This window comes from Lynx rufus, unplaced genomic scaffold (assembly GCF_022079265.1).
Source record: "Lynx rufus isolate CCGP_SWC_20201006 ecotype Redwood Valley unplaced genomic scaffold, mLynRuf1.p SCAF_3, whole genome shotgun sequence".
Classification (NCBI taxonomy): domain Eukaryota; kingdom Metazoa; phylum Chordata; class Mammalia; order Carnivora; family Felidae; genus Lynx; species Lynx rufus.
This window is the reverse complement of record NW_025814845.1, coordinates 149,642,125-149,653,436: the sequence shown is the minus strand read 5'-3', so window position 1 is coordinate 149,653,436 and position 11,312 is coordinate 149,642,125. Positions and strand designations below refer to the sequence as shown.

Sequence of the window (11,312 nt, the reverse complement as noted above, 5' to 3'; positions counted from 1 at the left end):
GCTCCTTCACCTTTTGTTTGGGGATGTCTTTATTTCTCCTTCATATCTGAGGCAAAATTTGCCATAGACTATCCTTGGATGGCAATTACTGTCTTCTAACATTTTGAGCATATCATTACACTCTTCTGGCCTGTAGGGTTTCTGACAGGATATTCACTGATAGACTAATAGTGGTTCCTTTGTAACTTACACACTTTTTTTTTTCTCTGAATGCCTTTAGGATTTGTTCTTTATTGTTGATATTTGATAATTTCATTATACAGTATCTTGGAGAACATTTTACATTGAGATAATGGGGTACAGGTAATAATTTATTAGCTTTGCCAAACTTGGATGTCTTCTAACCAACTGTGAGATCATGACTTGAGCCAAAGTCGGATGCTTAACTAACTGAGCCACCCAGACACCCCAATTGGGTCTTTTTTTTAATCCATTCAGTCACCTTATTTATTTATTTATCTTATTGAAGCATTTAGTTCATTTACATTTAAGGTGTTAATGTCATGACAGGTACGTACACCATTTCATTGATAGTTTTTGTAGTTCTCTGTTCTTTTCTTCTTCTCTTGTTCTCTTCCCTTATGATTTGATAAGTTTCTTTACTGTAATGTTTGGCTCCTATTCTCTTTATTTTTTGTGTATCTATCGTAGGTTTTTCTGTTTGTGGTTAACAGGAGGCTCATGTATAACAGCCTGTGTATATAGCAGTCTATTTTAGATTGGTGGTCATTTAAGTTTGAATGCATTCTAAAAGCTCTACAGTTTTATCCCCCCATGTTTTATGTTTTTGGCAAATTTTAAGTCTTTTTATTTTGTGTATCCCTTAGCTAATTATTGCAGTTATGTTGATTTTACTATTTTTGTTTTTTAACCTTCACACTAATTTTATAAGTGATTGATCCACTACTTTTATTGTATGTTTGCCTTTGTTGGGAGATTTTTTCCTCTCATATTTTCTTAATTCTAGCAGTGGCCCTTTCATTTCCACTTAAAGAGGTTCCTTTAGTATTTCTTATGAAGCCCTGCTGTTGTGGTGGGGCTGTGACTGCTGGGGGTGCACTGACTTGTGGGACTAGGCGGGCTGGCTGCATGGTCTGTCCATGACTGTTGAGGCTGTGCTGGTGTGTGTGTGGGGGGGTGGGACCCCAACCTGGCCGGTTAGGAAACCCGGTTGTGACTGCTGTGGATATGCTGGTTGTGAAATTGTCTTGTCAACAATAGTTTCAGCCAAGGTGCGTGGTTGTGCACAGCTTCCAATGGGGCAGGCCACCTGGTTAGTCTAAAGGAAGGATTTCAAAATGTTGCCTGCTAGCTCCAGGATCAGCATAGCAGAAAAATACAGCAAAAATGGCTGCTACCAGTGTCTCAGTCCCCAAGGGAGTCCCAGTCACCTCCTCCCACTTCAGCAGGTGCTCCAAGATTAGTCAGGGGGTCTCCATCACCTATGGTCTATGGGGGTTTTAATATGGTGTTTTAATGCTGGTTTCTAGGTTGAGGGAGTCTGTGCCTGAGTTCTTTCAGAGTGGGGTTTCCTTTCCTTTCAGTTTTATAGTTTTCCTGGATATATTCCCTGTTATTTTTCAAATCCATGTGTTTTGGGTTTTTTTTTTTCTCTCCTATGCAGAGGCTTAAGGAGCCCCTTTCACCTCTCTAGGTGGTTGCTGTCCTTTGTTTGAGAGGCTCTACTGATTCAGTTTCTTAGTTCCCTTCAGAGGGAATTATTCCATATGTAGTTGTGGATTTGTTGGGTCTGTGAGAGGAGATGAGCTCAGGATTTTCCACCATCTTGAAACCTGTCCTCATTCACTGAATTCTTCAGCTCCAGAATTTGTTGGGTTCTTTTTACAGTTTCTATATCTTTGGTAATGAGCCCATTTTGGTCATGTATTTTTTTCCTTATATCATTGAGCTGAGTTTTCCTGTAGCTCATTAAGTTTTTTTTTTCAAAACAGCTATTTTTTGGTTTGATTTTTCCAGTTTTATTGAAGTATAATGTACACACATCATTGTATAAGTTTAAGGCATACCATGTAATAGTTTTGCTTACATATATTGTGAAATTATTACAATAAGTTTAGTTAGTATCCATCATCTCATATAGACACAATAAAAAGAGAAATAAAGAAAAATTCTTTTTCCCTTTTGATGAGAACTCTTAGGGTTTTCTCTCTTAACTTTCCTGTATATTATATAGCAGTGCTAACTGTTGTACGTTACATCCCTAGTAATTATTTATCTTGTAACTGGAAGTTTGTATCTTTGGACAAGCTTCCTCCTTTCCCTGTCTTCCTAGTTTCCTGCTTCTAGTAGCCACAGATCAAATCTTTTTCTGAGTTTGGTGTGTTTTTTCCTTGCTTGTTTGTTTTAGATTCCACATATAAGTGAGATCATACAGTATTTGCCTTTCTCTATTTTACCTAGCATAATGCCCTCAAAGTTCATCCATGTTGTAGCAAATGGCAGGATTTCCTTGTGTGTGTGTGTGTGTGTGTGTGTGTGTGTGTGTTTGTGTGTGTGTGTGTTTTATAATGGCTAAATAATATCCGCTTGTGTCTATTTGTACCACAATTTCTTTATCCATTCATCAGTTGATGGACACCTGGGTTGTTTCCATGTCTATGCCTATTGTAAATAATGCTGCTGTGAACATGAGGGTGCAGATATCTTTCTGAGTTAGTGTTTTCTCAAAACAGCTATTTTGAATTCTTTATCACCTAGATCACAATGTTCCATGGATTTGAACTCAGTTGTTGGGAATTATTATTTTCCTTCTGGTGATGGCATACTTCCTTGATTAGTCTTATTCAGATGTGGCACCGTTCCTTGTTGTTGCTTTCCTGGGGTTGTTTAGGATTTGCGTGGGTAGACCTCCTCCACTCCTGTCTCCCTCTTGTAGCAGAATTCTAAATTCTTTATGTATCCTCGCATTCTCACAATTTACCTGGTTGGCTGCTGGGAAACTTCTTTTTGTTTTCCAGAGGGTGGCACTAAAGCACCAGTTTACTGTAGAGTTTTCCCTTGCTGGGAAACAGACCCTGGTCAGTTTTTCTGAGAGCATTCTAGTTACCAGACCTGCTCACTGCAGCACCTGGGAGCAAGCCTGAGTTGGGGAAAGGTTTGGGTTTAGCACTCAGGTGTTGGGGGTGCCTCTTGTGGGGGGTGATCCTCGAGTGACTTACTCCCAGGGTCTCATGTACAGACTTCCTGTTGAAGTCCTGAAGCAGTCAGCAGGGGCTGTGTCCCTTTGATGCCCTTTGAAATTTTTATTTGCTTCCTTTTTTTTTTTTTGCCCTCTTCTCCTCAGACATGGAGGTCATGCCTCAGTCAGTACTCTGAATGCTGCTGGAGAGAAACAAGAATTCTCTAACCATGACCAGCACAGCTGGGAAGACAACCTCAGTATTGGAAAATTATTATTTTCTTTTTGTGATGACATGTTTCCTTTATTTTTCATGTTTCTTGTAGTTTGTATGACTGTCTTTACATTTGAAGTAGCGGACACCTATTTAAGTCTTTGTTAGTTACCTTTGGACAGGGTATTCTGCTTGATGGTGTTGTTACTGACTGAGGCTTACTTTTTTCATATCAGCACACCTACACCGCTCTTCCTGTGTTCTTTTGGCAGAATCTTAAGCTTTTATGTCTTCTCTGGTTCTTGCAACTCACCATGTTGGCAACTGGAAGCCTTTCTTTTGTTTCACAGAAGGTGGTGGTCTAGCTCACGTGTTTGGTTTCTCCCTTGCCCGCAGACCATGGCTTGTTTTCTGAGCACACACCCTGTCCATGCTTCTGCGTTTTGTAAATATATGGGGGAAAAGTGTACACTGAACGGGAAAAATGCACCTCCTTTTCTAACTAAGGGGGTCAGTTAAAGAATTATTGGGGAAGAAAGAAAAAATATAGCCTTTGCACTTAATGCAAAATTAGTTGCAATAAATACCTAAGCAATGTCACAGACAAAGCAGTGACTTTGAAATTATATGTGATTCCTATCAGAGCTTTAAAATGGCGTTGTGTTTGATTCTAGAAACTACCGGACCGAAGCCTTCTACACCTTCTGCAGCCATTGTTTGGTCTGTTTAAGAAACAGAACCAATGACCAAGCTGAGCCTAGAGAGAAGATTGATGTTAGCTCACAGGGATCAAGCCCTGAGTAAGAAACACCTTGACAGTGATAATGCCAGCGGCTCCAGTGGCTGCTGCCCCAGTTGGCTTATGCCAAATATGCTTTCAGCAACTTAGAGAGGTTTCCTCGTATCTCTATCTAATTGGATTTTTTTTTTTAATTTTTTTTTTCAACGTTTTTATTTATTTTTGGGACAGAGAGAGACAGAGCATGAACGGGGGAGGGGCAGAGAGAGGGAGACACAGAATCCGAAACAGGCTCCAGGCTCTGAGCCATCAGCCCAGAGCCTGACGCGGGGCTCGAACTCACGGACCGCGAGATCGTGACCTGGCTGAAGTCGGACGCTTAACCGACTGCGCCACCCAGGCGCCCCTAATTGGATTTTGTTAAAGGAGCATAGGTTGCATTCTATCAATTGCAATTTCAGTATCTATTAAGATGATCAGAGGTTTCTCTCCTTTAATCTGTTGATATTTTTCGTTAGTTCTTTTTCTTTTTTTGTAAAGTTTGTTTATTTATTTATTTAGAGAGTAAGGAGAGGCAGAGAGGGAGAGAGAGAATCCCAAGTAGGCTCTGCTCTATCAGCGTGGAGCCAGGCAAGGGGCTCAATCTCATGAATCGTGAGATCATGACCAAGAGTTGGATGCTTAACTGACTGAGCCACCCAGGGGCCCGCCTTAGTAGTTTTCTTAATAAATTGCAGTCTTCTTGCATTTCTAGCACAAAACCTTTCTTGGTCTCAATACCTTAGGCTTTCAATATAGTTCATGGCTCACTTTGCTGATGTTTATATAGGGGTTTTGCTCATATTTTAAATACCAAATTAACCACTACTTCATGTGTTATTCTTTAGGTTTCTTCTCCTCTTCTCCTCCTTCTCCTTTTTAAAACTTTTTTTAATGTGTATTTGTTATTGAGACACAGAGAGAGACAGAGCATGAGCATGGGAGAGGCAGAGAGAGGAGACACAGAATCCGAAGCAGGCTCCAGGCTCCGAGCTGTCAGCACAGAGCCCAATGCAGGGCTGGAACTCACAGACCATGAGATCATAACCTGAGCCCAAGTCGGAAGCTTAACCGACTGAGCCACCCAGGCGCCCCTTTCTCTTCTTATTCTAAATGGAGTTAAAATACACGTAACATAAAATTTACAATCTTAACCATTTTTAAATGTACAGTTCAGTGATGTGAAATATATTCACATTGTTGTGCAACCATCACTACCATCCATTCCCTAATTCTTTTCATCTTGTGAAGTTGAAACGAAGCTGAAACCATACCCAGTCTCCTCTTTCTCCATCCTGGAAACCACTATTATACTTTTTGTCTTCATGATTTTGATTACTCTAAGTACATCATATAATTTAGGTGTATAAGATATCCCTATCTTATGTAAAAAGTGGTTTGTTCTTCATTTGACTCGTTCTCTAAAATGAGTATGACAGTATAACACAATGGCATTACTAGGAAAATATTATGTTCATCCTCCAGTAAAATTCTGTATGCACAAATCAATAGTCTTAATCTGAGAAAAATATGTTCTATAAAAAATGATCACACCGTACACTAAATTAAATTCAGTTTTGGTAATGTTTTCGTTTCCAAAATGAAGAAACATTTTCTTAATCTAAATAAAGAACATTTGGGGTGCCTGGGTGACTCATTTGGTTGAGTGTCCAAACTCTTGATTTTGACTTAGGTCATGATCCCAGGGTTGTGGGATCGAGCTCCATGCTGAGCATGGAGTTTACTGGAGACTCTCTCTCTCTCTCTCTCTTTCTCTCACTCCCTTTCTCTCTCCCTCTTCCCTTTTCTTCCACTTGCCCACTCTCTTTAAAATAAAATTTAAAAAATATAAATAAATAACATTCAATATTTATTTTCTTAAGTGTTTAATTTTCTTTAAGTGTAACAAATTTTGAAATTTAGGGAGATTAATGACTTTTGTATCCTACATCATTTAACTTGAGTTTTTAACCTAATATTCTGCTTCTATTATGAATGTTTTAAAAACATTCTTCCATATGGGTGCTTCTATTTAATCTTATTCTGCCTGTCTAGTAAGGGTTTGGGACTTGCCAATATGTTTGTAGAAGATACTGCTAGCTGTTTAACAAATTGACATTGGGTTCTTCTTTGGGCTCATAATTAGACTGTATATCCAAGCCCCCAAAGCAGGCAGGTGAGGCCATTTCCCTGAGTTCTAGCCAGAGACTGTGAACGGAAGTGGTGGGAATCCCTTTCAGGCCTGGCCATAAGAAAGTTCTATGTCTATACCTCCGCGTTCTTTTTCTCTTCCTGTTGAATGGGGGTAACAATGGCATCTGTTTACATTGAAAGCCACATATTGGAGATGGCAAAGGCTCAGTTAGCTGGGTTCTGGAATGACCACCTGGAGGTAGGCTCAGTCTGCTGGAGTCACCTTTCCTAGACTGTGCATGTCAATATGAGATAAGGTTCTATGCATATGAGAGATTCCACAGCATATTTGTTACTCTCTATTATAACTAGTGTTACTGATTAATACCAGGATTCATAATTTGAGGTAAGACAAAAGGAGAAAGTAGAATAGGGTGGGGACAATACATTAAGAATTAGGCAAGAAAACCAAAACCAAAAAACACCACACTATTATAATCTCTATACTTACTATGAGAGTGGTACAGATTTGGTTCTAAGATAACTAGCAATGCATGAGACTAAGGCATTCTGATTAATAAGCAAATTACCATATAAGAAAATTAATGTGAGCAATTTCACAAGATGAAGTATGAAGTATGATAATGTAGGGATTTCTCTTGCCATTCAACCTAAAGTAGTAATTATGTAAAAGTGTTTCCCACAACTTTTGGGTCAATATTCTTAAGTGTTTCAAAGACTGTTTTAATAATCCCCAGTACATGTTGATGTCATGACACTGGAACTCCTTTTAAGTGAAAATAATTTGGATGGGGTAAAAATGAAATAGTTTAAATTCACATTTCTCGATTGATCTAGACTGATAGAGAAGTATATATAATATTATCTGGTCCAGTGGGCTAGTCTCTGAAAACTAACTTCATGCAGCTAATGCCAGCTGAATTCACAAGCATATGTCATATATGATGTGTGAGTAGAGTTAAGATTCTTTTATGAACGCTGAGAATCCCAGCAATCATGGGTGCCATATCAGAAGGTCTTCCTCTGGTCAAAAGAATGTCAAAAGAGGAACACATTTTATGTTTTAAGACTTTTTTAAAAGTACAAATCTCTGAACATTTATTGAGCATACATTACGTGCTTCACACTGGACCAAGCTTGATATCATAGCAGTTTTTCTTGTTTAGAATTTATAATCTAGATCAGATGTCATGGGGCCTCTTAAGAGAGGACTCTGTACCACATTGTAACGTCAGGAAGCTACACTCAAGTTAAACTCTAAAAAGTTCAGAGAAGGACACCAGAAAAGGTCATTTCAGGCAGAGAGAAAAGCATAAGAAAAGGCACAGGCAGGAAAGAAATAAGACCTGTTACCTCCTTAAGGAGCTATAAATATCTCCTTAAAACCAAAAGACAAAGTGAGAGGTGGGTTGAAGAGGTGACAGAGGTAAGAAAGGAGTCAGGTTACCAAAGACCAAATATACTATTCCCAAGAGTTAATTTTATCTGAATGAGGAACCACTGAAGATTCTCAGCAGGACAGAGCCACGAAATTTATATTTGAGACAGAGCAATCTGAAGAGGATGGAGGACAAGAAGGTCAGTAGCCGAGAGATCAATCCTAAGGCTTAATACAATCACCGGTGGAAAATGGTAATAATTAGAATAATGGTGATAATAATAGCTAACCTTTATTAGGCTGAAAGCCTTTATGGATTATTTCATTTTGTCTTGTGACAAACCTTTGAGATAGGTGCTATTATTTCATATTTATCCTACAAATAAGGAAAATGAACCCTGGTCAAATCACGCTGCCAGCTAACAAGGGGCACTGTGGGTATTTGGTCCCAAAGCCTTTCGCTGATGCCCATAGTGTCTACTGGGCATCTGAGTATGAACCAATCCATCAGTAAGTCATATTAGCTCAACTTCAAAATGTATCTTACAACCAGCTGCTTCCTACTTCCTCCAAGCTACCACCCTGGCCCAGCCACCATTATTGTTGGTCTGAATTATCACAGGTGGCTCCTAATTGGGCTTCCCCGCTGTCACCTGTCTCTGTATTGTTCACTGTCACAGAACAGCTTGAGTAATCTTTTGAGTTTTAAACTGTGTCACTCTCCTGCTTACTGCCCCAGTGGCTTCCTGTTGCAAGACCCTAAGTGTGCTGGCCTCCACCTACCTTGAGGCAAGCTTACTTCCTACCCACAGCTTTTACACTGGCCGTTTCCTCTATTTCAGGAATGCTCCTTCCCCTTGTCTTTCTATGGCAGGTTTCCTCTCATCCTTGAGCCCTCTGCTCGAATGACCATTCTCTCTTGACTAACTTCCTACATGGAACCTAGAAGGGATGAAGATGTGCGTGTGTGAAAAGGCAACTTATTTTTGCATTTCTCAGTTTACACTTTCTTACCTTACATATTTTGTTCTTCCTTAAGACTGGTCATTTCTGACTTCATCTGTTATTTTTGAATTTTTCATAAGTTCAGTCTCTGAATACAGTTTCCAAGTCTCGCAGCACTATTTCCATCATAATTCCTACGCTTTGATAATAAAGCCGAAATTAAAAGAAATGAAGTGAACTGGCCTATCACTGAGGAGCAGGGCTAGATTTTAACCAATTTCTAGTGCTTTTCCCATAGGCATGGATATGCTTTTCATAAAAAGCAAGTACATAGTTGTTGGTCAGTGGTTTAGTAGGGGGCAAGTTATGTGTTAACTTCAAATTCAGACTAACTGGTATTTATATTTATGAGCACCATTCAAAATAATCTTTTAAAAGCAATTTTATATTTATTTTCCCATTTTTTCCCTTAAAACTGTCAAGGTAGGCAAGAGGTCACATCAGCCCCATTTTATAGATGAAGGAGACGTAGAACTAGGTAATTGCTTGAAATGGCAGTGTTGCATTCTAAGGGTAATACTTTTTCCATTAAACTGCTGTCTAGTTAACAAAATAACAATATTTAATTAAAGTATTGGTATCCAAAGGACCTGTGGCCAAATTAAGAACAGTTAAGAGTAGAATAACTATATTTTTCAATGAGGTGGGGTTTGTTTAAAGGCTGTCATAGAGATATCACATTTATGGGAATTCCTCTGTCTAAAAAGGTCAAGAACATGGCACAATCACAGAATTACAAAAGGTGTGGCTAAAGGAAAACCTGAACCAATGAAACACTGAAAATTTGAGCATGGCAGTTCTTTGTATAAGATGTAATACATTTATAGACTTAGTATTCAAGGATGGTTATAGAAACACAGGTGTTTTTGAAAACTGGCATAGATAAATTTTTGAATGTCCCAGACACATAGATATTAATAGAGCTATTAATGATTGGGATATATTTAATCTTCAAAATGTTAAGGAGGCCACCAGGTTCTTCCATAATGATGGAATCCTGGAAAAGATGGAGTATATGTGTGATCATCAATTCCATATCCCTAAGATCAAGGCAAAAGTCTTAAACATTTATCCAATAATTCAGGGTAAACTAATCCCTTTTATTTTTATATCCTGAAGGATTTTTTTTACCTTAATAAAGGATTACACTTCGGAAACTGCACCTGTCCTATGAGTATGCTTCATCCATTTCCTTGGGATTGATTTTGACTTACAGAAAACAATCATTAAAGTTTCTTTCTTATGGAAGTATTGAATCACTATGAGTGAAACTAATATAAAGTAATAAAACACTATGTTAACTAACTGGAATTAACATAAAAAACTTAAGAAAAAAACTCTTTTTCTGTTCCCAAGATTTAAAAAGAGAATCAAGCATTAAATGAAGATACAGAAAGGCCTATATCAAGTAACAAATGAAAAATATAACTCCAGACCATGTATGCACACCGATAGTAAGTGCGTCGGTATGTTCTCTACAGTGTGATGCTAGAGAGTTTACAGTTGGAGATGTCAAACAGTGGTTTCCAAGGAACTTATTTAATCGGTCCTTTAGAGAGCTCTAGAAACCTTCATTTTTAACAATTGCCCCTGAGGATTCTAGGCTTTGATTAAAAGTGTCGTTTGGGGAAGCACTTTTAACCTTCATTGTGTGTCAGATTATGTACACAGTAAAATTAAAGTGTAAATCATGTAGTTGAACAAAAAATAATTTTCTTATAAACTATTAATAGACACCTAAATGCACTGTGATTTAAAAATGAAATCATGTATATTTTGCTGTATTCATAGAGTATGCTAATGAAAAACTTGTAACAATGAAAAGCAAAACAGCAAATCCAAATCCAAATGAAGGTATTTCTCTGAATTCCATGTTTTGTTGAGAATCAAAAGCCACCAATCTTTTAATTCTTTTTTTGTACGTTATTCTGTATGCATGTTCTCTGCATCCAACTGCATCCCAGGATTTTATGTCATTTTCTGTGTGACATTTCCCAGAGATATGTGTTGTTGGCTGCTGCTTTGGGGTTGAATATCCTTCTGAGTGTCCATTGTCCATCCCCATGTAGCATGGAGACACTTCTCACTTGGCACTTACAGATTCTGGCTCATCACGGTGTGGCCAAGATCCTCTCTTTTTACCACTATTGCAAAATTGTCTTCCCATCACATTTCTCATAGAAATGCAAATCCAGATATTTTCACCATGACTTTTGTCATGTTCATGCAATTCCAAACAATAAAGGTAAATCAGGTATTTCAGTATAATAGTAAAAATCCAGTGAAATTCTCTGGTTTTGTTTATGTTTCTTATAGTCTCAGTCGAAATAGTGGATAGAACACATTGTTTTTAAATATAAGTTGATAAAATCCCAGGACTTTTGGACATTGAGGTAATGGAAAAAAGCCTATATATCAGATATCCCTCTATAAAGTCTATAATAAGCAAATTATGTAGCAGCTTATAGTTCAAAGCAGACAGAACAAATCCTTTTCTTTTTTATGTCAATTGGTTAGTTGCTAAGGAAACTGGTTGAAAATTATTTATTTCCTTTATCTCACCTATTTTGATGTTCTGCAGTAAGTTATCACTGTCAATTCATTGTGTTTCTTGAAAAATGCCTACCCTTCTATATACACAAAA

The 11,312-nt window shown here is 38.0% G+C and overlaps 1 pseudogene; it reads right to left on the bottom strand.

Annotated features, from left to right (window-relative positions):
- Positions 1-10,433: 10,433 nt before the first annotated feature.
- Positions 10,434-10,720, bottom strand: LOC124521191 (DNA-directed RNA polymerases I, II, and III subunit RPABC4-like; annotated as a pseudogene).
- Between the last annotated feature and the right edge of the window lie 592 nt (positions 10,721-11,312).